This window comes from Protopterus annectens, chromosome 1.part1 (genome assembly GCF_019279795.1).
Source record: "Protopterus annectens isolate FY-2018-M chromosome 1.part1, PAN1.0, whole genome shotgun sequence".
NCBI classification, from domain to species: Eukaryota; Metazoa; Chordata; order Ceratodontiformes; family Protopteridae; genus Protopterus; species Protopterus annectens.
In genome coordinates, this window is record NC_056726.1 from 657151733 (window position 1) to 657178253 (window position 26521).

Here is a 26521-nt window from a genome sequence, read left to right on the forward strand (position 1 = left end):
AATTAAACAATTTTGGAAGGATGTTAATCTTTTTATACAAACATTATTCACTGATAACATTATGTTAAACAATTCCTTAACCCTTTTCAATGTGCCAATCCCATCATGTGTCAAGAAAAATGGTTATCTTCTTCTTTGGAGTCTTCTGACTTTCACGAGGAAAGTAGTCACAACAAATTGAAAGAATGTCTCAACACCATCAATGAAAGAATTTCTGAATATTGCAACTGAAACCTGTGAACTTGAGATACTATCAGTTAAAGTGAGAACCACCAGAGCAACTCCTGCATTTAATTCATGGATCAGACTCAATAATCTGTTAAATAAACAAACAACAAATAATCACTAATGATTCATAAACTGAACCAGTAATTAATACAATGAATATAATTGACATCTTTCTTATTCATGCAGACACCTTGTAAATAGTTGAAGTTACTGTTTTTTGTTGTAATGAAATATTTGTTTTTATTCATTAATGTAAAGTTCATACCTATGGTTATCATTTCTTTGTTATTCAATTTATATTCTTCAATAAAACTGTTCTGAGTAAAAAAAAAAGAATATCCTAATTATGTTCATAAATTATTTTATGAAAATATCTCTCAGTTTTACCGATATAAAAACATGCACAGCAGGAGCGCAAAATGCAATATATATTACCCCTTTAGCAGTACAGTTCTCCTTAGCTAAAAAATTTTACTATGGTAATAGTTTTCCAAACTAATCCATTCATCTTCTAAAATGGATGAACATTGACTACATGTTCCACAGCTTTGTGTACCTAATATTAACATATTTGTGTGAGAATAATCCTCTTTTTCAACTGACACTTTGAAGTTTTTTTCCAGTCTTGCAGGTCAACTGTGGCTTCTCACTTACTTGTCTGATCAAGTCAAAATTTATTTTCAAAATGTTCCAATTATTCTTCACTATGTCTTGACTCTGTTTGGTGTTACTGTTGAATTTAATAACTAAAGAACTATTGAAACTAGCAATCCAATTATTTTCATTTTTTACCAACATCGTATGTTCTATACCTCAATCTGATCCTAGTAGGGGCTGGAATTTTGTTCCTCATCCTCTAACTACCTCATCACCTATCCTGTGAAGCAAATCATTGGGGTAGGCATTTTCTAGAAACATCATCATCAGTTTATCTAATTCACTTCCGAATAGTTTGAAGTTAGAGCACATTCTAGCTGCTCTCAATAGTTGTCCCTTACATTTGTTCCTTTTGCCGTGGTAAGGTGGTGGCTTTTAAAGTATAAATAGGTGTTGGAGAAAGTTGATTTCCTATAGATAGTCAATTCAAGGCATTTTACATGTTCTTAGAGGTAGTTACATCCAAATAATTAACACTATCAGTATTATACTGATACTCCAAGGACAAATACAAACTAGGAAGTTCACACGAAAAATGCTGAAAGCTTCACTCAGAATACAACAACACACGGAAGCAACAGTAAATAGTAAATGTAAGTCCAGAGGTAATAAAAACAAATGATTGTTTATTAAACATAAAATCCATGTGAGGTGCTTTTCGTCCCACTAAGTAGTGGGACTTCTTCAGACACAAAATCTCTCCCAACTGCTGTTTAAATATACCTGTAATCATAGACACAAGGACCCAGTCCTACATATGATAGGACAATTCATTTATTTAAATGTGTGTATGTGTGTGTGTGTGTGTGTGTGTGTGTGTGTGTGTCAGAGGGAGGGGTGTGTGTGTGTGTGTGTGTGTGTGTGTGTGTGTGTCAGAGGGAGGGGTGTGTGTGTGTGTGTGTGTGTGTGTGTGTGTGTGTGTGTGTAAGAGGAATGTAGGTTTGTGTATGTGTGTGTGTGTGTGTGTGTGTGTGTGTGTGTGTGTGTGTGTGTGTGTGTGTGTGTGGGTGTGTGTAAAAGGGAGGTAGATGAGTATGTATCTGTGTGTGTGTTTAAGAGGGAGGAAGGGAGATAGGTGTGTCTATTTATGTGTGTAAGAGGGAGGAAGGGATGTAGGCGCATACCTCTCAACTTTCCCTGATTTTCAGGAACATCCCTGATTTTGACTGAAATTTTAGCTTTGTCCTTCTTAATCCCATCAAAAAGTGGTGACTTTTGGACCATGTCCTCCCATGCTGACAGATATTTGATCCCCACAGTGTGACACTTAAAACTAAGCCAATTATTAAAATCAATCATATGTTCATACTGTGGCATCATCCCTGGTGAAGGCAGAATGCTGCTCAATGCAAGGCCGAAACTTGTCTGTGACACATATTCACTTTTCATATAGTCATTTGAGGTACATCTCGGGAATTTACACCCACATGGACTGTAGACCATTGAATCATATTGGTAAATGGGGTACAGTGACTTGAGTGCATGTGTAATATTGCAGTTCCTTGCTGCAGATAGGCAACTGACTGCTATCTTCTCCTTGTCTAACCTGGTGAGTGGGGCATGTATGTGTTGTACAATGGAGTCCCCAGTGACAAGAGTATGTGATTGCTTTATGGGCTTTGCTCTTGGGAGACCATTGGGTGTATGCTTATGTGAGATTTTTGGTGCTGCTTTTGCTGTGTGTTTTAGTGATTCTTGAGGAAAAGGGTTACCATTAGGTGGCTTTGGAGGTCTTTGAGATTTGGGAAGGTATTTGTAAGTGCCTTAGCATAAGACAGTCTGTGTGTGTGTGTGATGAGCCCTGTGTGAGGAATAGTGTTGGTATTGTTGACCCCCATTTGGCTTTCCTGAAAACATTGGAGAACATGAATATCTCTCCGAACACCATTATATTGGGCGACTTCAACTACCCAAACATTGACTGGAAGCACTACTCAAGCCCCAGCGCCTTAGCCCAAAGATTCCTGGAAATTATAAACTCAAATGCTATGGAACAACTAGCCACCACTCCCACAAGAGGGGACAACATACTAGACCTGATCATTACCAACATGGGGACTCTATGCTCCACACCAGAAGTATATCCCTCATTGGTAAGATCAGACCATAAATTAATTTCACTGGATGTCCACATCCCGACCCCACCCCAGCCCAGAAAACCACAGTGAAAAACTTCTCAAAAGCGAACTTCTCACTTCTCAAAACCGAAGTGGAATCCTTCAAGGCCCCAGGGCCAGTGGAAACTACAGCCCAAACTGCAGAATCCTATATAAATGCATTCTACGGACATCTCCAGGAATGCATGGATCATGCTATCCCAAACAAAACCAAGACCCAATCATCCAAAGGCAGGCGTCCAGTCTGGTGGACCCCTGCCATAAATAAACTGTACAACAGAAGGAGGAAGCTACTACATGATAGAGCAAAATCCCTAATAGGGAAGGCATCTCTGATCAGTACTAGCAAAAATTACGATCCCTCATAAAATCCTCCAAGGCCAGCTTCGAGAGAAAAATTGCACAGGACACCAAAGACAATCATAAGGCTTTTTTCAGTTATGTTAGAAACCTGGGATGCAACTCCCAAACTTGTTCTGAGTTGATTCTAAATGACAAAAAATACACTGAACCCACAGACATCGCCAATATCCTGGCAGAGGTTCAGTGCAAACTTCTCCACCCCCACCCCCCCCAAAAGAGCAAGTATCTATCCCGGCAGAGGGCTGCCTCCCAAACATCTCAGATGCTCAGGTGAAGGCTGCCCTCTCCAAAGCAAAAAACACTGCTTCCATGGGACCAGATAGTGTCCCAGGTTGCATCCTACATGAACTACAAGAGGAACTAATCCCTCAAATAAAACAGCTATACAATCTCAGCCTCACTACAGGATATGTGCCCACAGAATGGTGTACAGCAACAGTGGTCCCACTCCACAAAGGTGGAGCCTCTATGGACCCTGGAAACTATCGCCCATAAGCCTGACTAGCTTAGTCTGCAAGGCTATGGAGAGGATCATCATGGAGCTCATAAACAAAGACATTGGGGACCTACAGACACTAGATCCTACCCAGTTCGGCTTTGTCAAGGGCAGATCCTGCCTTTTGAACCTGGTTGACTTCTTTGAAACAGTCACCAAAGCCATAGATGAAGGGAAGGTAGTCCACACAGCCTATCTGGACCTTGCAAAGGCATTTGACACAATACCCCACTCGGGCATCATAGATAAGCTATCCAGCTTAAATATAAACCCCTATGTCACAAGATGGGTCGCAAACTGGCTCAAAGACAGAACCCGCAGAGTGAGAGTTGCTGGAGCCATGTCAGACTCGAAACCGGTCACAAGTGGCATCCCACAGGGTTCTGTCCTGAGACCACTCTTGTTCGGTATATACTTTTCCGAGGTACAGGCAAACGTGGGAGGACTATGGCTCACCAAGTTCGCAGATGACTGCAAACTGGGCGCCATAATCAACTCTCCAGCTGACACAAACATCCTTCAAAAAGGTCTCACAGAGACAGATAACTGGTGCCAGTGCCATGGTTTAAAGCTAAATGCCAAAAAATGTATAGTCATACCCTTTGGCAAAACAATGTGCCCACAAATTACCACATAGGCGGAAACCCATTAAGTACAGAGAAAGTTATTAGGGACCTGGGGACCCAAGTTGATAGCAATCTCTCCTTTGAAAACCACATTGCCAAAGTGGTTAGAAAGACCTTCTACATAGCCCACCTCATCACGAAGGGTTTCACATCTAGATCAAGAGAGGTAATCGTGCCTTTATTCATCCCTCATCAGGCCCATCATAGAATACAATGCCCCTTTTGGGATGTACCTTACCCGACACCTGCAGCAATTAGAAAGACCCCAAAAGTATCTCACCAAGAGGATCAAGGGTCTCAAACAGATGCCATATGCTGCTCGGTTAAAAAAACTCCAGCTCTACTCAGTTGCATACCGCCTACTTCGAGGCGATCTATGTCTGACATACAAAGCTATGTCAAATCCAGAATTAATGGACATGCTCCACCTCAGTAAATCTAAATCCCTTAGAGACACATGCTCGAGGGACTTGAACCTCAGCACAGAAATAAATAGAACTTGCTGGAGGGACAGGTTCATAACCCAGAGGCTCCCTTTGCTCTGGAATAGAATTCCAGTTCATGTCAGGCAGGGCACCTCACTGAATCTCTTCAAGAAGAATCTCGATAAGTGGATGGGGGATCGTAGGTTTGTCCCAGGGATTACTCCCGTGTCACTATTAGACAGAGGCACAGTAAACTAAACCTTAAAAAGGGCACAGTATACTCAAATCAAGGGGTGGCGTAAGCCATACAGAATCGGGCTAGGCTTATAATTGCCACAGGGCAGATAGCCTAGTATGAACCTATGAACCTTGTTTATATGCAAGATCTTTGCCTCAAAGGAAATTGTGTATTTACATTTCTGACATACTGTGCTATTGTTTTTTATTGATCTACTGGTTGTCAGAGAACATGAAGCATGTGCTGCTTAGCCTTAAGGATGCCCACACCTACCAAGCTGGCCACAGAGACATTTGGAAATTGCATATCCATGTTGTCCAGTCCTATAATAGGGTGAGCTGTTTAAGATTAAGGATTGGGTTTTAACAGGGGGTATCCTAGGGTAGTTTCTTGGTTTAAGGGGAAGATGTTATATAGTGGTAGGATATGGTGGTGCTATTTGATACATGGTCTCGCTTCTTGGGTTAAGGAAGAGATGTTATATAGTGCTAGTCTAATGCAGTTCTTTTTGATGTACCAGCTATATGCTCTAAGGTTAATTGTGTACAAAGCCACTCTGTTTAACAAGTTTTGGACCTAATCTGAATTTTATAAGAAAGTTTTACTGTCTGGCAATTTGCTACTATACGAGGCACTGATAACTACCTACTATACAGGGCACTGCTAACAACTGCTGTGTAGTGGTCAGCTCAGTGCAAATTTTCCTGATTTATAAAAGAGAAAAAACCTTGAAAACTGACTCCTATGCCATCTAGCAAATAAACAACCACAGTTTGAGCTCACTGGAGTGCTTCCGAACACAGAGAAACCAGGTAACCACCTTCTGCCACAAGATGGATGATATTGGAATTTTTTACTGTAAAAGCACAGCAAAAGTAGCTATCAAGTGCAGCTTAAATGACCAACAACTAAGCCCTTGGCTAATTCACCCTTCTACAAGGCAGTTTGGAAGCAAACAGAATTGGAAAAGCCAACAAAGAAATGACAATTTTGCCACACAAGTAAATAAATATTTAATAAAAAAACTAAGACGAAAGAGATAAACATATTGTGAGAAATACTGAAAAGCCAAAATTGTTTTTTTGTGTTTGCTACAGGGCTATTGTTGGAGGGCGGTCTCACTTAAACCACTGAAAAGAAAGCTATGCACAGATTATACAAAATTGTAAACATACAGAATTGCTCTTCAGTGTTTTTTAGTAGACTGTGCTTGTGGACAGTACTTAAACCACCTTAAATACAAACTTGATGATTAGGAGAATAAAGAGAGTAGTACGTCCCAAGTGGAGGACAGATTAGTTACTGCTGAGAACACGAATAACTCAACTTATTGCAAGAGATAGGTAGGGGTTCAAGATAATATACATTTTGATGAATCGTGTTGTAGCTTGGGATGGGATTCCAAGTCTGTTTCTATGATCCACTATGATTTGGCAGTCTCCACTTCACTGAGGGCTTAATTCTAGTCTACCAAGCTTTGTGTGGTAGTGTAGGGCTTTTATGCATCTGGTCCCTAAAAAATAATAAAAGGAGATAAAAAAATGCATAATTAAGGCTGGCACATTCTCCTCCACCTGTAGCCTCAGGCCTCAGAACACCCCTGGCCATACATTATTTACCCAATAACGCACACCCTGTTGGGCATTACTGCTTTCTTGAATTTGTAGTACTCACTTGTAATCACCTGCTGTAGTAGGAATTCAGATTGAAAACATTAACATTACATTAATATGCTGGTACTGCTTACTAAGTACATCAGTATTACACTCAGAGCCAGATCCAGCACTAGCTGACCAAGCCAGTCGCTTAGAGCTCACTGGATGGGAGAGGGCCTCTGCTGCCTGGGAGGGGTCTGCTGGCTGGGAGATTTATTTTTTAATTAAAAAAAAAAATTTCATCCAGTCACACATACATGGCAGGTGTGTGCATGCAGAATTTGAATACCAGAAGACATTTGAAATGTGGACTACAAATGGATAAGTGAAAGGCAGGTGTTTGTGAGTGTGTGTGTGTGTGTGTGTGTGTGTGTGTGTGTGTGTGTGTGTGTGTGTGTGTGTGTGTGTGTGTGTGTGTGTGTAAGTAGGTAAGTACTGATGTATGTGTGTGTTTGCATGTGTGCGCATGTGTGTGTGTGTGTGTGTGTGTGTGTGTGTGTGTGTGTGTGTGTGTGTGTGTGTGTGTAAAAGAGGGAGGTGGGTGTCTCTCAACTATCCAGATTTTCACAGAATGTGCAGATATTTGCATCATATTTTTAGTCTGTTCCTCATAAAATTTGTGTTTTGGGGCTTATTGTGGTAAATCAGTGAGAAAAGAATTCACTAAATAATGGCATTTGAATTTCAGACTTCATATCCTTCAAAAAATTCACGATAACCCAATATCTTTCATTCTAGCAAATGTTTTGGTTTTCCCCAGATTTTTTGTGCTAAGATGTTGAGAGGTATGATGTGTGTGTGTGTGTGTGTGTGTGTGTGTGTGTGTGTGTGTGTGTGTGTGTGTGTGTGTGTGTTTAATAGGGAGGGAGGTGTGTGCGTTTATGTGTGTAAGTTGGAGGTAGGTAGGTAGGTCGGTAGGTAGGCAGGTAGGTAGGTACGTAGGTGCATACCTCTCGACTTTCCCTGATTTTCAGGGACATCTCTGATTTTGACTGAAATTTTAGCTCTATCCTTGTTAATCCCATCTAAAAGTGGTGACTTTTGGAGAAAAGGTGATGAATTACACTTAATAAATAATGACAATAATTAGAGTTACATGTGTGTATTCACTCATGTTCTGTTATGTTGTCAATGCCTCAAGTTAATAATGCTAATATTGGAAAAGTGTCCTTGATTATTTCTGGATTTGTCCATGATTCTGTTAGGATTTGTCCCTTTTTGCTTGAAAGCTATATGTAGGTATGTGTGTAGGAGAGAGATAGGTAGGTGTGTGTGTGTGTGTGTGTGTGTGTGTGTGTGTGTGTGTGTGTGTGTGGTAAGTAACATACTGCTCAACTATCCAGATTTTTGCAGAATGTCCAGATTTTTGCTCCATATTTTTGGTCTGTTCCTCATAAAAAGGTCTGAAGTTATTAAATAATGACAGACATTTGAGTTTCAGACTTCAAATCCTTTAGAGAAATGCATACTAACACAAATCCTGTTATTCTAGCAATTTTTTTAAGTTCATGAGAGTAATATTTAATTCTAGCAATTTTTATAAGTTTGTGAGAGTAATATTTAATATTAGCAATTTTTCAAAGTTCATGATAGTAATATTTATAATCTCTCTCTATTTATTTTAGGCTTTGTCCAGATTTCTTGCACACTAAGAGGTTGAGGTGTCTTGCGTGTCAGAGTGAAATACCCTAGTTAGGGATAGCAGGTGTTTAGTAATTTGTTTATTGTATCTTAGTTACAGGAAACAAGAGCCTGAATTCTCCTCTACACAGCTACCAAACTGCATTTTTAGGGAACTGAGTTTCAGGTGCATTTTTCAAGGAATAGAGTTTCAATTGCATTTTCAAGGAATTGTGAGCTTCAAAGGAAGAGAAGTTTACTGCTGCTCATGCTAACTCTGTTTACAATGTGAAACTGTTTTGTTTAGCAAATAGTATTATCACTATTGTTATCTGGAGCTTAACAGCAGTGTTAGTAGCACAACAGGTCAAATGTTTGCTTTTAATGCAGAAGGCTGTGGGTTCTACTTCCAGAGCATGTAGATGGATTGTTGATAGTGTGTTGTATTTTAAGGGGGTGGGGTGCTGCAGTCCTAAGTATGTCCTTTGGATGAGATGCCTAGTAACTATGAACCTGTTTTCAGTTTGCCATCTATTCACTTTTGCAATATTACCAGCTTACCATTTTTTAATTTATTAGATGCCGCGGTGGTACAGTGGTAGCATTGTTACCTTACAGCAAGAGGTTCTCCCATTCGATTCTTGGCATTGGCTTGGGAGTGCCTTCTGTGTGGCATCTGCATGTCTTCCCTGCGGTTGGGTAACGTTTGAAAGACATGCGTGTGTAAATGGGTGTGCCTTCATTGAAGGTTGGGCATCAAGCTGGCACCTCAGTGTTTCGTAAAAAAATCTACTGTTTCTAGCATGTCGAAGGGTCAGTTGCTAGCCTCCTCTCCTGTTCAGCTGGTAAATCTGGGCATCTTGAGGCAATGTTACAATTGCCTCATGTACACAGACAACCCACTCCTTCTCCCACAAAACACAAATACATGTGAGAGATGCAACTATATAGCCAAACTGGAGGCTGAGCTCTCTCAACTCAGGACTGGCAAGACCAGACAGGAGGAGAAGGAAACCACGCACACCACAAACCCAGTTTCAAATAGAACTATCACAACTGCAAAACAAACACATAAATACACAAAGACATACTCGGAGGCACTGATCAAAAATCTACCAAAACTACAGAGGCCTCCAAAGCAGACACCCAAGCAACTGCCACCTCAAGACATAAGACATGCAACACATAGTTCTCAAAGTCAGTGTGCTAAACAGTCACAGCCCTTAAGGCCAAACACAATGCCAGACACACTTGTTATAGGTGACTCCATAGTCAGACACACTGACGTCCCACTCACCAGACTGAACAAGGAAAAGATCACAGTAAGCTGCCTGTCAGGTGCTAGAATCCGCCACATAACACAAGCACTCAGGTCACTCCACAGCAAGTACAAGTATGACTCAGTCATTGTCCATGCTGGTGTGAACGACCTGAGACGTACCTCCCTGGACTACATGAAAAGAGACATAGAGGAGCTCTCAGATTATGTAGCCCAGTCCGGTATGACCCTGACCCTGAGCAGTATCCTACCCTCACCAAGAATGATGCCACAATACAGAGACAAAATGATCAGCTTTAATAATTGGCTTAATTACTGGTGTCATTCTAAGGGGATCCAATGTCTGTCTGCCTGGGATGACATGCTTGACAAGCCACGCTGCTTCGCAAGGGACGGCTTGCACCTGTCACCCCTGGGCTTCCGGATATTGGCAAAGGCCCTTACCACCCCCATAGTGCCTTTTTAGGCAAGGCTCAAATGATAAACCTACCGCCCTAGAAAACAAAAATGGAGAAAAACTAAGGGTAATACTGCTCAATGCCAGAAGTCTAAACCTCAAGATGCATGCCCTCGAAGCCCTCCTCAGTATGGAGAACATCGATGTCTGTGCTGTGACTGAAACCTGGTTCAAGGCTCCTGAGAGCACCCCAGCACTATCAGGTTATACCTCATATCATGCGTTCTGTCCCCAAAATCCGGACCGAACCACAAAAGGAGGGGGGAGTATCCATATTCATAAAGGATACCCACACCTCCAGGTTAGTGGCAACGCACGAAGCATCGGAGACCATCCAGGTGCAATTAACCATAGGTAAAACTGCGCTACAGTTTGTAACATGCTACAGACCACCTTCTCAAACTCAGGAAACCCACACAGCCTTCCTGAAGACACTGGAGAGTATGAATGTCTCTCCAAACACCATCATATTGGGTGACTTCAACTACCCAAACATAGACTGGGAACATTACTCAAGCCCCAACACCCTAGCCCAAAGGTTCCTTGAGTTCATAAACTCAAATGCTATGGAACAACTAGTCACCATTCCCACAAGAGGAGAAAATATACTAGACCTGATCATCACAAACATGGGGACAAAATGCTCCACACCGGAAGTATATCCCTCATTGGTGAGATCAGACCATAAATTAATCTCACTGGAGCTCCACATCCCGCCCCCACCCCCAGCAAAAAAGACCACAGTGAAGAACTTCTCAAAAGCAAACTTCACACTTCTTAAGACTGGAGTGGTATCCTTCAAGGCCCCCAAGCCAGTGGAAACCACAACCCACGCTGCTGAAACCCTTACAAATGCCTTCTACGAGCACCTCCAGGAATGTATGGATCAAGCAATCCCTAATAAAATCAAGACCCTTTCCACCAAGGGCAGGTGCCCGGTCTGGTGGACACCAGCCATAAACAAACTCTACAACAAGAGGAGAAAGCTACTACATGACAGAGCAAAATCCCTAAAAGGGAAGGTATCTCTGATCAATACTAGCAAAAAACTACGATCACTCATAAAATCATCCAAGGCCAACTTTGAGAGAAAAATCGCTAATGACACAAAAGACAATCTTAAAGCCTTCTTTAGCTATGTTAGAAACCTGGGTGGAATCTCCCAGATATGCTCAGAATTAGTCCAAAATGATAAAAAAATCACTGAAACCACAGACATTGCCAACATACTGGCAGACAGGTTCAGTGCAAATTTCTCCCCTCCCTCCCCCCCAAAAGGAGAAATATCTATCCCACCAGAGTCTAGCCTCCCAAACATCTCAGATGCCCAGGTGAGAGCTGCTCTCTCTAAAGCAAAAAACACAGCATCAATGGGACCGGACGGTGTCCCCGGCTGTGTGCTACACGAACTCAATGAGGAACTAAACCCACACATAAGGCTGCTGTTTAATCTTAGCCTTACTACAGGATACGTGCCAAAGAATGGCGACGGCAACTGTGGTCCCACTCCACAAAGGCGGTGCTTCTACGGACCCTGGAAATTACCGCCCCATAAGCTTGACGAGCCTTGTCTGCAAAGCTATGGAGAGGATCATAATGGAACTCATAAATAAAGACATTGGGGACCTACAGACACTGGATCCTACCCAATTTGGCTTTGTCAAGGGCAGATCCTGCCTCTTGAACTTGGTCGACTTTTTGAAACAGTCACTAAGGCCATTGATGAGGGTAAGGCAGTTCACACAGCCTACCTTGACCTAGCAAAAGCGTTGACACAATATCCCACTCGGGCATCATAGAAAAGCTCACCAGCTTAGATGTAAACCCATATGTCACAAGATGGGTTGCAAACTGGCTCAAGGACAGAACACACAGGGTTAGAGTTGCTGGTGCCATGTCAGACTCTAAGCCGGTCACGAGCGGTGTCCCACAGGGCTCAGTCCTGGGCCCCCTCTTGTTCGGCATTTATTTTTCTGAAGTGCAGGCAAACATAGGAGGATTGTGGCTGACAAAATTTGCAGATGACTGCAAACTGGGCACCATAATTGACACTCCATCAGACACAGACATCCTCCAGAAAGGTCTCATAGAAATGGATAACTGGTGCCAGAGCTATGGCCTTAAGCTAAATGCCAAAAAATGTATAGTCATACCCTTTGGGAAAAACAAGGTAACCCCTAATTACCACATAGGTGGTAATCCATTAATCACGGAAGAAGTTATCAGGAACCTGGGGACCCAAGTTGACAGTAACCTCTCTTTTGACACTCACATTGCCAAAGTGGTTAGGAAGACCTTCTACATTGCCCACCTGATCATGAAGGGATTCACATCCAGATCAGGAGAGGTCATTGTACCCCTGTACTCTTCACTTATCAGACCAATGATTGAGTACAACGCCCCATTCGGAATGTACCTTACCCGACACCTGCAGCAGTTGGAAAGACCCCAAAAGTTCCTCACCAAAAGGATAAAGGGGCTCAAACATATGTCATATGATGCCTGACTGAAGAAACTCCAGCTCTATTCAGTCGCATGCCATCTGCTCAGAGGTGATCTGTGCCTGACATACAAGGCCATGTCCAACCCGGAATTAATGGACATGCTCCACCTCAAAAATTCCAAATCCACCAGAGCCACGAGAGCAAGAGACTTAAACCTCAACACGGATATAAATAGGACGTGCTGGAGGGACAGATTCATCACCCAGAGACTCCCTACACTATGGAACAGAATCCCAGTCCATGTGAGGCAGAGCCCCTCACTGACTCTGTTCAAGAGAAATCTTGACGAGTGGATGGGTGATCGTAGGTTTACCCCGGGAATCATCTCTGTATCACTGCTGGACAGAGGCACAGCAAACTAATGGGTATAGTATTCTCATCCTAAGGGGTGGTGAAAGCCACACACACTCTGGCTAGGCTTATAAATGCCCTAGGGCAGATAGCCTAGTATGAACCTATGAACCTATGAAGCCAATCATTAGCAGACCGGAGTTCTGCTATGGCGACCCCTTAGTGAGAAAAAGCCGAAAGACAAACAACAACAAACATAGGCAATTTATTCTTCAAGGGTAGCAGGCACTGAATTTGTAGATGAAACACTGAAATATAATGCTGTTTTCTAGCAGCAACCTCTTCATTAGTTAGAGACCTCTTTAATGTGAAATTATTCAGATTACTTTTACTTCTGCAAATATTGTGCGTATTGACTGGTATTGGTGGATTGTAATGGCAGACATTTGAGTAGCCTTGAAATGTTCTGAACTGGGCAGGTTTTGCCATTATTGGTTCATATGTTTTGTTTAATTGCTTACTGGAAAAATGTTCAAAATTACAAATTTGAAACACACTCTAACAGGTGGTGCTGTGTTTTACAAGGAATATAATTTAATGCAACCAGGAAGGTGAATCAAAGAACTCTTGCATTTTTGCATAGTTGTAAAAATGTGTGCAAGGAAGCTATGATTTGAAAACAGCCCAAAGGTAAACTTATTCTGCCACTGGTCAGATACATTTTTTTGAATGTGGGTTTCAATGCTGTTTCAGTGAATGTGAGTTTCAATGGCAGAGAAGTTTTAATGTTGTCTGTTTTCACTGTGACACTGTATTGCTTTGTTTAGCAAAATATCTATCAATGTTTGTGCTATAAAATTTCAAATAAATGTTTTAAATTAAATACAAATAACTAGAATCATTGTAGAAGTAAAGCAGAAAACAGTGTGTACACTGAGAGTTTTGAAGAGTGTTTGTGGTAACTGGGGAGAAATAGCCAAGTAATGGGACACTGGAATGGCTGCAGCGGGGAGGGGGTGGGATTCATTACCCTACCTAGGGTCCCATTTGACCTGATCTAGCTCTGATTACATTCACTACAACAAATAACTTTACTTAATGTGTGATAATCAAAGCAACTTTTGAGTGACAGTGTCACATGCTTACTGCTGTCTTTTTACATCCCTTTTCTCTTTTTCAGCACCAATCTCCACTTGGATTTTTTAATGGGTAACATCATGTAAATAGTTGCATCATGAAGTCTTGGCATTGCTGCTGCTACTTCTTCCACCTTTAACAGGTAACATTCTGAAATGAGAAAAATGTCTGAAATTGAAAGCAAATGTATTCTTAATATTAACCAACGCAACAAATATCACTATTTTTGAGCAGAAGATATAAAAGCAGAAGCAAACTAGTTAAGTAAAAAATAATCAATTCTTAAAAGTATTTTCCTGATAATTTTATACGATGGTTCAACTTTCAAAGGGAATGATAATGTACAATAGAAATGTTTCATATTTGGGTTCACAGGTATATACTAGGCTAACAACCACCATGGCCTTTATAAGCCTAGCCATGCAACCCAACCAAGTTGTACACCCATGTATCATAAGCGTTCATTAGGAGGGCATATGTTAGTTAGGACGTTTCTAAAAAATATGTGGGGGGGGGGTATGCCAGTTTGGGCATAGTTTGTCTTATTTATTTATTTTCTGGGATAGAACACTGATCTCCATGGACCCATTTTAGACATAGTCCAGGAGAGGTGTCTGATTAAGTGACTTTCTCAGAGTCATACAATTAAGCCATAGAAGCTGAGGGAATAAAACCCTGGACCACAAGCAACAGCTCTTTAACAACTCTTAAATCTAAGTCAACTGCCCTGTTTACTTGCTGTCTTAGACTTAGTAACTGTCTGTCTCTGTCTATCAGAGACATAGGGGCCAGAACCAGGAAGAATTTCTGATTTCCCATCCATTGGTTAAGGTTATGTTTAAGTAGGGTTGGGGATGGACTCTGCTTTACATGGTTGGGAAGCCTGTTCCAAAGTACTGTTTTCTTACAGCATTTTTTGTTCTTTATCACAGTAACAATTTTAGACTGCCTTTTTGAATGGAAATAATTTGTTTAAAAATCACTTCCTTTTTATTCAGACTTGCAGTTTCCAGAAGGAGTCGTAAACCGTGAAGGCCTCTCATCACCATTACTGCTACCATCACTATTTCTGTGAAACCTCTAGAAGAAATATGAGTAATGGATTATACAAAAATAACTAAGATTATTATTGAAGAAATAAAGGCAGACATCAGAATAATCAACGTCACACTAACCCACCAGACTGCTATCAGCAATGATGCCAATTTCTACAAGGAAGTAAACTAATGTAACACTACATTTAGGTGACAGCATGCTACTAACTTAATGGAAATAATGCCAAAAAGCATTATAAATTCAGCAAAACTCTCTCATAAATGATAAACTATTAAACAAATAAATATAAAATTCTATTGTCATAAACATTCCAAAGATGCAGCTTGTGAGTACCAGAGTCTGGGAGGCCAGTAAACCGGGTGCTCTTCTTAGAAGAGTCCTTTTCAGAAACGTCCTTTTAAAAAAAAAACAGTCCTGGACTAAACACCACACGAGGGAATAGTCACAAACTATAAAACTGAAAAAGCTAAAACATAGGACCCAGAAAAACCATGATAACATGTAACCAAAGGACTTTAGATGAAACTAAAAAAAAAAAATTTGTATCTAAAGTCCTTTGGTTGCATGTTATCACAGTTTTTTCTGGGTCCTATGTTTTAGCTTTTTCAGTTTTACAGTTTGTGACTATTCCCTCATTCCAGCAGTAACCTTTCTGTGTCCTTCTCTAGCAGGTATCGCTCAGCCTTGGCTGATTGAAATAGGCCTCCCAGCCTCCCAACCTGTTTGAACAGCACTGTATTCAACTTTTTGTCTTGGACCCCTTTGGTAACTCTCTGTTGTTCCCACTTGGCCAGCTTGCTTTGTTCTGGACCCTTCTCATATTTCCCACTGTATAATGGTCCTCCTCCTTTGATGCTCATCTACCTCGGGGGACCATGAGGCCACTCAGGACCTCCGGTGCCACATGGTGCCCCCTCCTTAGCTCTTCCTCTCTCACCCCCACCTCTCAGGAGCTCATGACAGCTTCCCTTGACATCAGCAGCTCTAGAGATCCTACTCCATGATCCCCAGCTTCCCTTAGGCCCCACATGGTCTGCTACACTCATGGCACCAAGTGGCACCCAGCTCCCTGCTCTTCTTCCTGTTTTCTTCCTTCTTTTTTCCCCCTTTCCCATTGGATCCCACATGGTCTCCCACATTCCTGGCACCATGTGGAGCCTCCCTCTGACCCCCTGGACCTCCTCCTAGGTGCCCAGTTCCTGCTGCACTACGTGGTTTTCTTTTGACCATGCGGCTGGTGGCCGGGCTCTCCATACTACTTTCCCAGCTGTCTTGAGCCTTCCCTTCCATTTTCTAAGACCCTACATGGTCTCCAGCACCCTTGGCATCATGTGGAGCCTCCCTCTGATCCCCTGGAGCTCCTTCTAGGCACCTAGGTTCACCTGGGCCACTTAGCTCTCTTTCCTGACCATGTGGCTGGTGGCTGGCCTCTCTATACTACTTTTCAGGCAGTCCTGAGCCTTCCCTTCCCTTTTCCAAGGCCCTATGTGGTCTCCCACACTTGTGGTGCCATGGGGACCCTCCCTCCAACCCTCTGGAGCTCCTCCAAGATGCCCAGTTCCAGCTGCACCATGTGGTTCTCTTTCCCAACCATGCGGCTGGTGGCTGGCCTCTCCATACTACATTCCTGGCTGTCCTGAGGCTTCCCCTCCCTATTCCAGGGCTCTTTTTGACCTTCACACTTGGCAGCTCCTTGCCCTTTCCTTTACTCACTGTTTTCTTGGTTTTTCATCCCAACCCTCCCACTCTGTGTGCCTCCTTGCCACAGGCGGACTTTGGCATTTCTTTTTGCCACATGGTTTCATTTTGCCACATGGTCTGTTTGTTCTTTGCCCTCTTTACCAGCCTACTCTCCCACCTGCATCCCCACACAGTCCCCCTTCCACTTACTTTTGCCTCTGGTACCCTTTTTTGTTACCACATGTGATACTTGTTCATTTTGTGTATCTTTGTATGCTTTATATGTAAATTTTATGTTTTTGTTTTAGATGTTCCTGTTAGATTTTCCAATATTGTTCCATAGCCATCCTGAGCAAGTTTTAGATGAAAAGTGTAGCCTAACCTCCTTCACAATTATAAAAGTATGTTTAGCCCCATTTTTTAACTAGAGTCTAGTATAAACTATTAAACAATGTTTTTGAGCAAAGTAATTTGAGTTCACATATTCTAACTGAAGATAGAGTGATTCTTTCAATGGGAATGTAAGGAGGTGATGTCAACTTTGGTGACCCAATCCCATTAAAGGACACACCCTCTTTGGGTTGGGCCCCACTGACATGCCCCCACCTTACTGTACAAATCTGTGAGCTTTTCACCATTCTGTTTCATTCATTGGAACTGCACTTTGATGGCTAGAATAAACTTCAAGGACTTCAAGAAAGATTTTGTCTTCATTGTCTGGTTCGTTTTGTCTGTTTTGTATTGACTGTGCTGTGTTTGCTGTTTTTTCTGCTCTTATCCAGCAAGGCAGGCTCCCACCCAGTTGAGCCTAGGCCTGATTCTTCTAGATTTTTAACTGAGATTTACAACTGAGGTTTAGCTAAATACCTTTTTGGTGTATAGCCTAGAACTGTATTCTGTGTATCCAGCAAGGTGGGCTCTCACCCAGTTAAGCCTTGACCTGACTCCACTGGATTTTTTATCTGAGGTTTACAACTGAGGTTTTATTAAATACCATTTTGGTGTTTTTCCTAATCTGTGTTTCCACCACTGGGTTTTGGTCCATGGTATTTTTAGACACCAAGTGTGGTGTTTAGCCCAGGACTGTTTTGTTTTTTCAAAAGGACTTTTCTCAAAAGGACTCTTCTAAGAAGAGCACCCAGTTTACTGGCCTCTCAGACTCTGGAGCTCACAAGCTGCAGCTTTGGGGTATTTCTCGTAACATTTATTCTCTCTTGATTAGAGAGGGCTATACCCCACCACCCTCCGGCAACCTCTCCCCAGTTTAATACCATAAACATTGTAAATACTTTCAAAAAAACATTTACAATCATGACTTTTACTTGTGAAGCAATAATGCTAATAATGCTTAAAGTTTATTGTTTATTTGAAACTACAGAACTCAGAAGACGTTATTAAAGTCACCTACCTATTTAAACCAGTTTTGTGTCGTTTGTATTATTTTTCTGCATTTTTGGTGTGTTTTCTTTGAATTTGTAGTTACAGCTATTAACTGAAGTTTTACAGTTTGCATTGCATTACAAGTGATGCCTGTGCTGTATCTAGCTATTTAAATCAGATGTCAGTAGTTTTTTTCATTTCATGAACTTTTATGTATTTTATTGTGAATTTGAATCTGCAGCTATTAATTGAAGTTGTTTTTTAGTTTGCACTGCATTTCAAGTGGTTTATGTGATATATGTAGTTAAAGTCAGTTTTGAATGCATCTCAGTTTGTTTCTGGACTGTTTGTTGAATAAATCAGTGTGGCAGCATTTATTTGTGGTGCTTTTATTCTCTCTCAAAGTTTGACCAAACATCCAGTTTTGATCAGATGTGTGAGTTTTCTAGAGCTTGTAGTGGTAATCCTAGTTGGATGAGGGTAATTGCTGCAGTTCTGGGGAACACCTTTTCATTTATTTTCCATTTGTTGACTAGGTGGATGGGTTGCAATACTGACCCTCTACAGCCGTGACCCAAGCTCCACAGGAGCATGGACATTCAGTTGTTTACAATTGAGTATACATATATTCCACTGATTACATTTTGCATATAGTAAAGTAGAGGTTATAACAGATGTAAAAGAACAGTAAAGGGAGCATTTAAAAGCTAACAATCTGATAATAACAGTTATAATTTGCAGAGTATTTACAATATCTTTACATGACTTATAATTGCTGTAATAATGACATTGTGTTAACCGCATATAAACAATATTGTTTAGAGCTTTAGTTATTTTTCATTGGTTCTTTCATTCTCTCTGTTTATTTTATATTGAGCAGAACTATGCATAGCACAGCAAGGTTAAAACATATACTCCCCAGATCCTAGCAATAAATAAGCTCTTGCTGTGTACAGGTATTGTGTGCTGTGTGCAGACAAATAACACAAACAGCCGAGTATCTACAATGGTAAAGTAGCCTTAGTGGCACCATATTGCACAAGTTAAAGTACAGCTGTTACAAAGAAGCTCAACACTGCTGTTAAGCAAGGATTCTTAACTGTGCTTATCGGAGTCACATTTAAACCCAGTGTATGAAAATAAAATCTTAAACAGAGTGTGTGTGACAGCTACTTTGAATAGGGACACTGAGAGCACTGATTTCATAGAGAGGTTGGTGGAGGACTTGGCTTGGAACACTCTGTTAAGGACTCAGCTCTATAGTTGTCAGTGGTTAGTCATATTTGGGCCCTGGAGAGAAAGCTCAGCCCCAGGACTGGAGTGTGCATGCCATGTGTACTCTTAAAGGAAATTGTACTTGGTACAGAGAACTGTAACTGAAAACACTGTGTGAGTCTATTTTTCTCACCGTGAATGTTCCCCAACAGTGTCAGTGGATAGGATTGAGGCTCCTTGATCACAGGCCCAGAGGAGGGACATCACACCCAGTGTGTATGTAGTATGTATATGGGTGTAGCGCATCTCATCGAATGTACAGTATGCCAGCACATGTCTGGTTAACACCATTTGGTCAATGCAGATAGATGACTGGTAGGTGTGAGAGATCGACAATTCACTGTAAACTTGATTTGATTTACAGAGAGTGGCAGAGTTTAAATAAAATACAGATCTATGGCCTACTGAAATAGTTATTGTTTTAGGGGTAGGTAACATTCAGACCTCTTATACAAAGTTTCAGGTAAAAGAACACACCCACTCTGCTCTCAAAATGATCAATTAAAGTGATGAAAGGACAGAAAAACAGGTACAGGGATGACTACTTAACATGTTCATCATTCCCCCTGCTGCAGTAGTCCTTAGGCTATAGGGGTTGTGCCTCACCCTAAGACACAACAACAGTCCGGCTTCTAATTGAATCACACCTTCTAATTATCATAAACTCTAAACACAAGCTGTAAATAATGCAAAAATTACTGGAAATCTCTGTATAATAACAAATAATAGACACATATAAACACATCCACATATATTTATATTTAGATATAAATCACTCACACATATCTGTGGCTTTATGTTTATGTATGTCTATCTATCTATCTATCTATCTATCTATCTATCTATCTATCTATCTATCTATCTATCTGTCTGTCCATCTATGTACAAATACATACAGACACACACACACACACACACACACACACACACACACACACACACACACACACATCTATATATCTATATATCTATATATATATATATATATATATATATATATATATATATATATATATATATATATATATATATGGCACCACTACTAAATCCCGAAAACCCAAACTACCGACGCCCAAAATCCTGAGACCAAATACCCGAAACACTAAAATACCGAAACATCAAAACCGTGATATTCAAACTACCAAAAACTACACTCAACATACACCATACACATACATATACACATACACATACCGTCCCCAGAACACAAACACACAAACATAAACTACACACAAGCAGAGGGCAAGCCCCCATGCACCCCCCCCCGTGTTGGGGGCTGCACCCCCCACACCCCCCCTACTTAAATATTCTAACTCCAAGGTCGCACTACATACACAAACACATGAAACACCACCACTCACCTACATTCCCCTTGCTCACACATCACAGTCACAACACACACTTACACACTAAACCCTAACCAACACATTTAAACATAGATACTTACCTGACCTTCCACCATACCGGAACACCAGAAGCATGAATGTCAAACTCCCGATGATCGGGATTTTAAAATTTGTGCTTCTGGTCTTTCGTAATTAGGGGTTTCGGCTATATAGTCTCGAAAGTTTGAAATTCAGTATTTCAAACTTTCGAGATTCTGTAGTGATCCCATATATATATATATATATATATATATATATATATATATATATATATATATATACATGAGGTCTGAATGTTACCTACCCCTAAAACAATAACTATTTCAGTAGACCATAGATCTATATTTTATTTAAACTCTGCCACTCTCTGTAAATCAAATCAAGTTTTACATTTTTTGGCATTTAGCTTAAGGCCATGGCTCTGGCACCAGTTATCCATTTCTATGAGACCTTTCTGGAGGATGTCTGTGTCTGATGGAGTGTCAATTATGGTGCCCAGTTTGCAGTCATCTGCAAATTTTGTCAGCCACAATCCTCCTATGTTTGCCTGCACTTCAGAAAAATAAATGCCGAACAAGAGGGGGCCCAGGACTGAGCCCTTTGGGACACCGCTCGTGACCGGCTTAGAGTCTGACATGGCACCAGCAACTCTAACCCTGTGTGTTCTGTCCTTGAGCCAGTTTGCAACCCATCTTGTGACATATGGGTTTACATCTAAGCTGGTGAGCTTTTCTATGATGCCCGAGTGGGATATTGTGTCGAACGCTTTTGCTAGGTCAAGGTAGGCTGTGTGAACTGCCTTACCCTCATCAATGGCCTTAGTGACTGTTTCAAAAAAGTCGACCAAGTTCAAGAGGCAGGATCTGCCCTTGACAAAGCCAAATTGGGTAGGATCCAGTGTCTGTAGGTCCCCAATGTCTTTATTTATGAGTTCCATTATGATCCTCTCCATAGCTTTGCAGACAAGGCTCGTCAAGCTTATGGGGCGGTAATTTCCAGGGTCCGTAGAAGCACCGCCTTTGTGGAGTGGGACCACAGTTGCCGTACGCCATTCTTTGGGTATGTATCCTGTAGTAAGGCTAAGATTAAACAGCAGCCTTATGTGTGGGTTTAGTTCCTCATTGAGTTCGTGTAGCACACAGCCGGGGACACCGTCCGGTCCCATTGATGCTGTGTTTTTTTGCTTTAGAGAGAGCAGCTCTCACCTGGGCATCTGAGATGTTTGGGAGGCTAGACTCTGGTGGGATAGATATTTCTCCTTTTGGGGGGGAGGGAGAAATTTGCACTGAACCTGTCTGCCAGTATGTTGGCAATGTCTGTGGTTTCAGTGATTTTTTTATCATTTTGGACTAATTCTGAGCATATCTGGGAGATTCCACCCAGGTTTCTAACATAGCTAAAGAAGGCTTTATGATTGTCTTTTGTGTCATTAGCGATTTTTCTCTCAAAGTTGGCCTTGGATGATTTTATGAGTGATCGTAGTTTTTTGCTAGTATTGATCAGAGATACCTTCCCTTTTAGGGATTTTGCTCTGTCATGTAGTAGCTTTCTCCTCTTGTTGTAGAGTTTGTTTATGGCTGGTGTCCACCAGACCGGGCACCTGCCCTTGGTGGAAAGGGTCTTGATTTTATTAGGGATTGCTTGATCCATACATTCCTGGAGGTGCTCGTAGAAGGCATTTGTAAGGGTTTCAGCAGCGTGGGTTGTGGTTTCCACTGGCTTGGGGGCCTTGAAGGATACCACTCCAGTCTTAAGAAGTGTGAAGTTTGCTTTTGAGAAGTTCTTCACTGTGGTCTTTTGCTGGGGTGGGGCGGGATGTGGATCTCCAGTGAGATTAATTTATGGTCTGATCTCACCAATGAGGGATATACTTCGGTGTGGAGCATTTTGTCCCCATGTTTGTGATGATCAGGTCTAGTATATTTTCTCCTCTTGTGGGAATGGTGACTAGTTGTTCCATAGCATTTGAGTTTATGAACTCAAGGAACCTTTGGGCTAGGGTGTTGGGGCTTGAGTAATGTTCCCAGTCTATGTTTGGGTAGTTGAAGTCACCCAATATGATGGTGTTTGGAGAGACATTCATACTCTCCAGTGTCTTCAGGAAGGCTGTGTGGGTTTCCTGAGTTTGAGAAGGTGGTCTGTAGCATGTTACAAACTGTAGCGCAGTTTTACCTATGGTTAATTGCACCTGGATGGTCTCCGATGCTTCGTGCGTTGCCACTAACCTGGAGGTGTGGGTATCCTTTATGAATATGGATACTCCCCTCCTTTTGTGGTTCGGTCCGGATTTTGGGGCGGAACGCATGATATGAGGTATAACCTGATAGTGCTGGGGTGCTCTCAGGAGCCTTGAACCAGGTTTCAGTCACAGCACAGACATCGATGTTCTCCATACTGAGGAGGGCTTCGAGGGCATGCATCTTGAGGTTTAGACTTCTGGCATTGAGCAGTATTACCCTTAGTTTTTCTCCATTTTTGTTTTCTAGGGCGGTAGGTTTATCATTTGAGCCTTGCCTAAAAAAGGCACTATGGGGTGGCAAGAGCCTTTGCCAATATCCGGAAGCTCAGGGGTGACGGGTGCAAGCTGTCCCTTGAGCAGCGTGGCTTGTCAAGCATGTCATCCCAGGCAGACAGACATTGGATCCCCTTAGAATGACACCAGTAATTAAGCCAATTATTAAAGCTGATCATTTTGTCTCTGTATTGTGGCATCATTCTTGGTGAGGGTAGGATACTGCTCAGGGTCAGGGTCATACCGGCCTGGGCTACATAATCTGAGGGCTCCTCTATGTCTCTTTTCATGTAGTCCAGGGAGGTACGTCTCAGGTCATTCACACCGGCATGGACAATGACTGAGTCATACTTGTACTTGCTGTGGAGTGACCTGAGTGCTTGTGTTATGTGGCGGATTCTAGCACCTGACAGGCAGCTTACTGTGATCTTTTCCTTGTTCAGTCTGGTGAGTGGGACGTCAGTGTGTCTGACTATGGAGTCACCTATAACAAGTGTGTCTGGCATTGTGTTTGGCCTTAAGGGCTGTGACTGTTTAGCACACTGACTTTGAGAACTATGTGTTGCATGTCTTATGTCTTGAGGTGGCAGTTGCTTGGGTGTCTGCTTTGGAGGCCTCTGTAGTTTTGGTAGATTTTTGATCAGTGCCTCCGAGTATGTCTTTGTGTGTTTATGTGTTTGTTTTGCAGTTGTGATAATTCTATTTGAAACTGGGTTTGTGGTGTGCGTGGTTTCCTTCTCCTCCTGTCTGGTCTTGCCAGTCCTGAGTTGAGAGAGCTCAGCCTCCAGTTTGGCTATATAGTTGCATCTCTCACATGTATTTGTGTTTTGTGGGAGAAGGAGTGGGTTGTCTGTGTACATGAGGCAATTGTAACATTGCCTCAAGATGCCCAGATTTACCAGCTGAACAGGAGAGGAGGCTAGCAACTGACCCTTCGACATGCTAGAAACAGATTTTTTTACGAAACACTGAGGTGCCAGCTTGATGCCCAACCTTCAATGAAGGCACACCCATTTACACATGCATGTCTTTCAAACGTTACCCAACCGCAGGGAAGACATGCAGATGCCACACAGAAGGCACTCCCAAGCCAATGCCAAGAATCAAATGGGAGAACCTCTTGCTGTAAGGTAACAATGCTACCACTGTACCACCGCGGCATCTAATAAATTAAAAAATGGTAAGCTGGTAATATTGCAAAAGTGAATAGATGGCAAACTGAAAACAGGTTCATAGTTACTAGGCATTTCATCCAAAGGACATACTTAGGACTGCAGCACCCCACCCCCTTAAAATACAACACACTATCAACAATCCATCTACATGCTCTGGAAGTAGAACCCACAGCCTTCTGCATTAAAAGCAAACATTTGACCTGTTGTGCTACTAACACTGCTGTTAAGCTCCAGATAACAATAGTGATAATACTATTTGCTAAACAAAACAGTTTCACATTGTAAACAGAGTTAGCATGAGCAGCAGTAAACTTCTCTTCCTTTGAAGCTCACAATTCCTTGAAAATGCAATTGAAACTCTATTCCTTGAAAAATGCACCTGAAACTCAGTTCCCTAAAAATGCAGTTTGGTAGCTGTGTAGAGGAGAATTCAGGCTCTTGTTTCCTGTAACTAAGATACAATAAGCAAATTACTAAACACCTGCTATCCCTAACTAGGGTATTTCACTCTGACACGCAAGACACCTCAACCTCTTAGTGTGCAAGAAATCTGGACAAAGCCTAAAATAAATAGAGAGAGATTATAAATATTACTATCATGAACTTTGAAAAATTGCTAATATTAAATATTACTCTCACAAACTTATAAAAATTGCTAGAATTAAATATTACTCTCATGAACTTAAAAAAATTGCTAGAATAACAGGATTTGTGTTAGTATGCATTTCTCTAAAGGATTTGAAGTCTGAAACTCAAATGTCTGTCATTATTTAATAACTTCAGACCTTTTTATGAGGAACAGACCAAAAATATGGAGCAAAAATCTGGACATTCTGCAAAAATCTGGATAGTTGAGCAGTATGTTACTTACCACACACAGACACACAGACACACACACACACACACACACACACACACACACACACACACACACACACACACACACACCTACCTATCTCTCTCCTACACACATACCTACATATAGCTTTCAAGCAAAAAGGGACAAATCCTAACAGAATCATGGACAAATCCAGAAATAATCAAGGACACTTTTCCAATATTAGCATTATTAACTTGAGGCATTGACAACATAACAGAACATGAGTGAATACACACATGTAACTCTAATTATTGTCATTATTTATTAAGTGTAATTCATCACCTTTTCTCCAAAAGTCACCACTTTTAGATGGGATTAACAAGGATAGAGCTAAAATTTCAGTCAAAATCAGAGATGTCCCTGAAAATCAGGGAAAGTCGAGAGGTATGCACCTACGTACCTACCTACCTGCCTACCTACCGACCTACCTACCTACCTCCAACTTACACACATAAACGCACACACCTCCCTCCCTATTAAACACAACACACACACACACACACACACACACACACACACACACACACACACACACACACACACACACACACACACACACACACACACACACACACACACATCATACCTCTCAACATCTTAGCACAAAAAATCTGGGGAAAACCAAAACATTTGCTAGAATGAAAGATATTGGGTTATCGTGAATTTTTTGAAGGATATGAAGTCTGAAATTCAAATGCCATTATTTAGTGAATTCTTTTCTCACTGATTTACCACAATAAGCCCAAAAACACAAATTTTATGAGGAACAGACTAAAAATATGATGCAAATATCTGCACATTCTGTGAAAATCTGGATAGTTGAGAGACACCTACCTCCCTCTTTTACACACACACACACACACACACACACACACACACACACACACACACACACACACACACACACACACACACACACATGCGCACACATGCAAACAAACACATACATCAGTACTTACCTACTTACACACACACACACACACACACACACACACACACACACACACACACACACACACACACACACACACACACACTCACAAACACCTGCCTTTCACTTATCCATTTGTAGTCCACATTTCAAA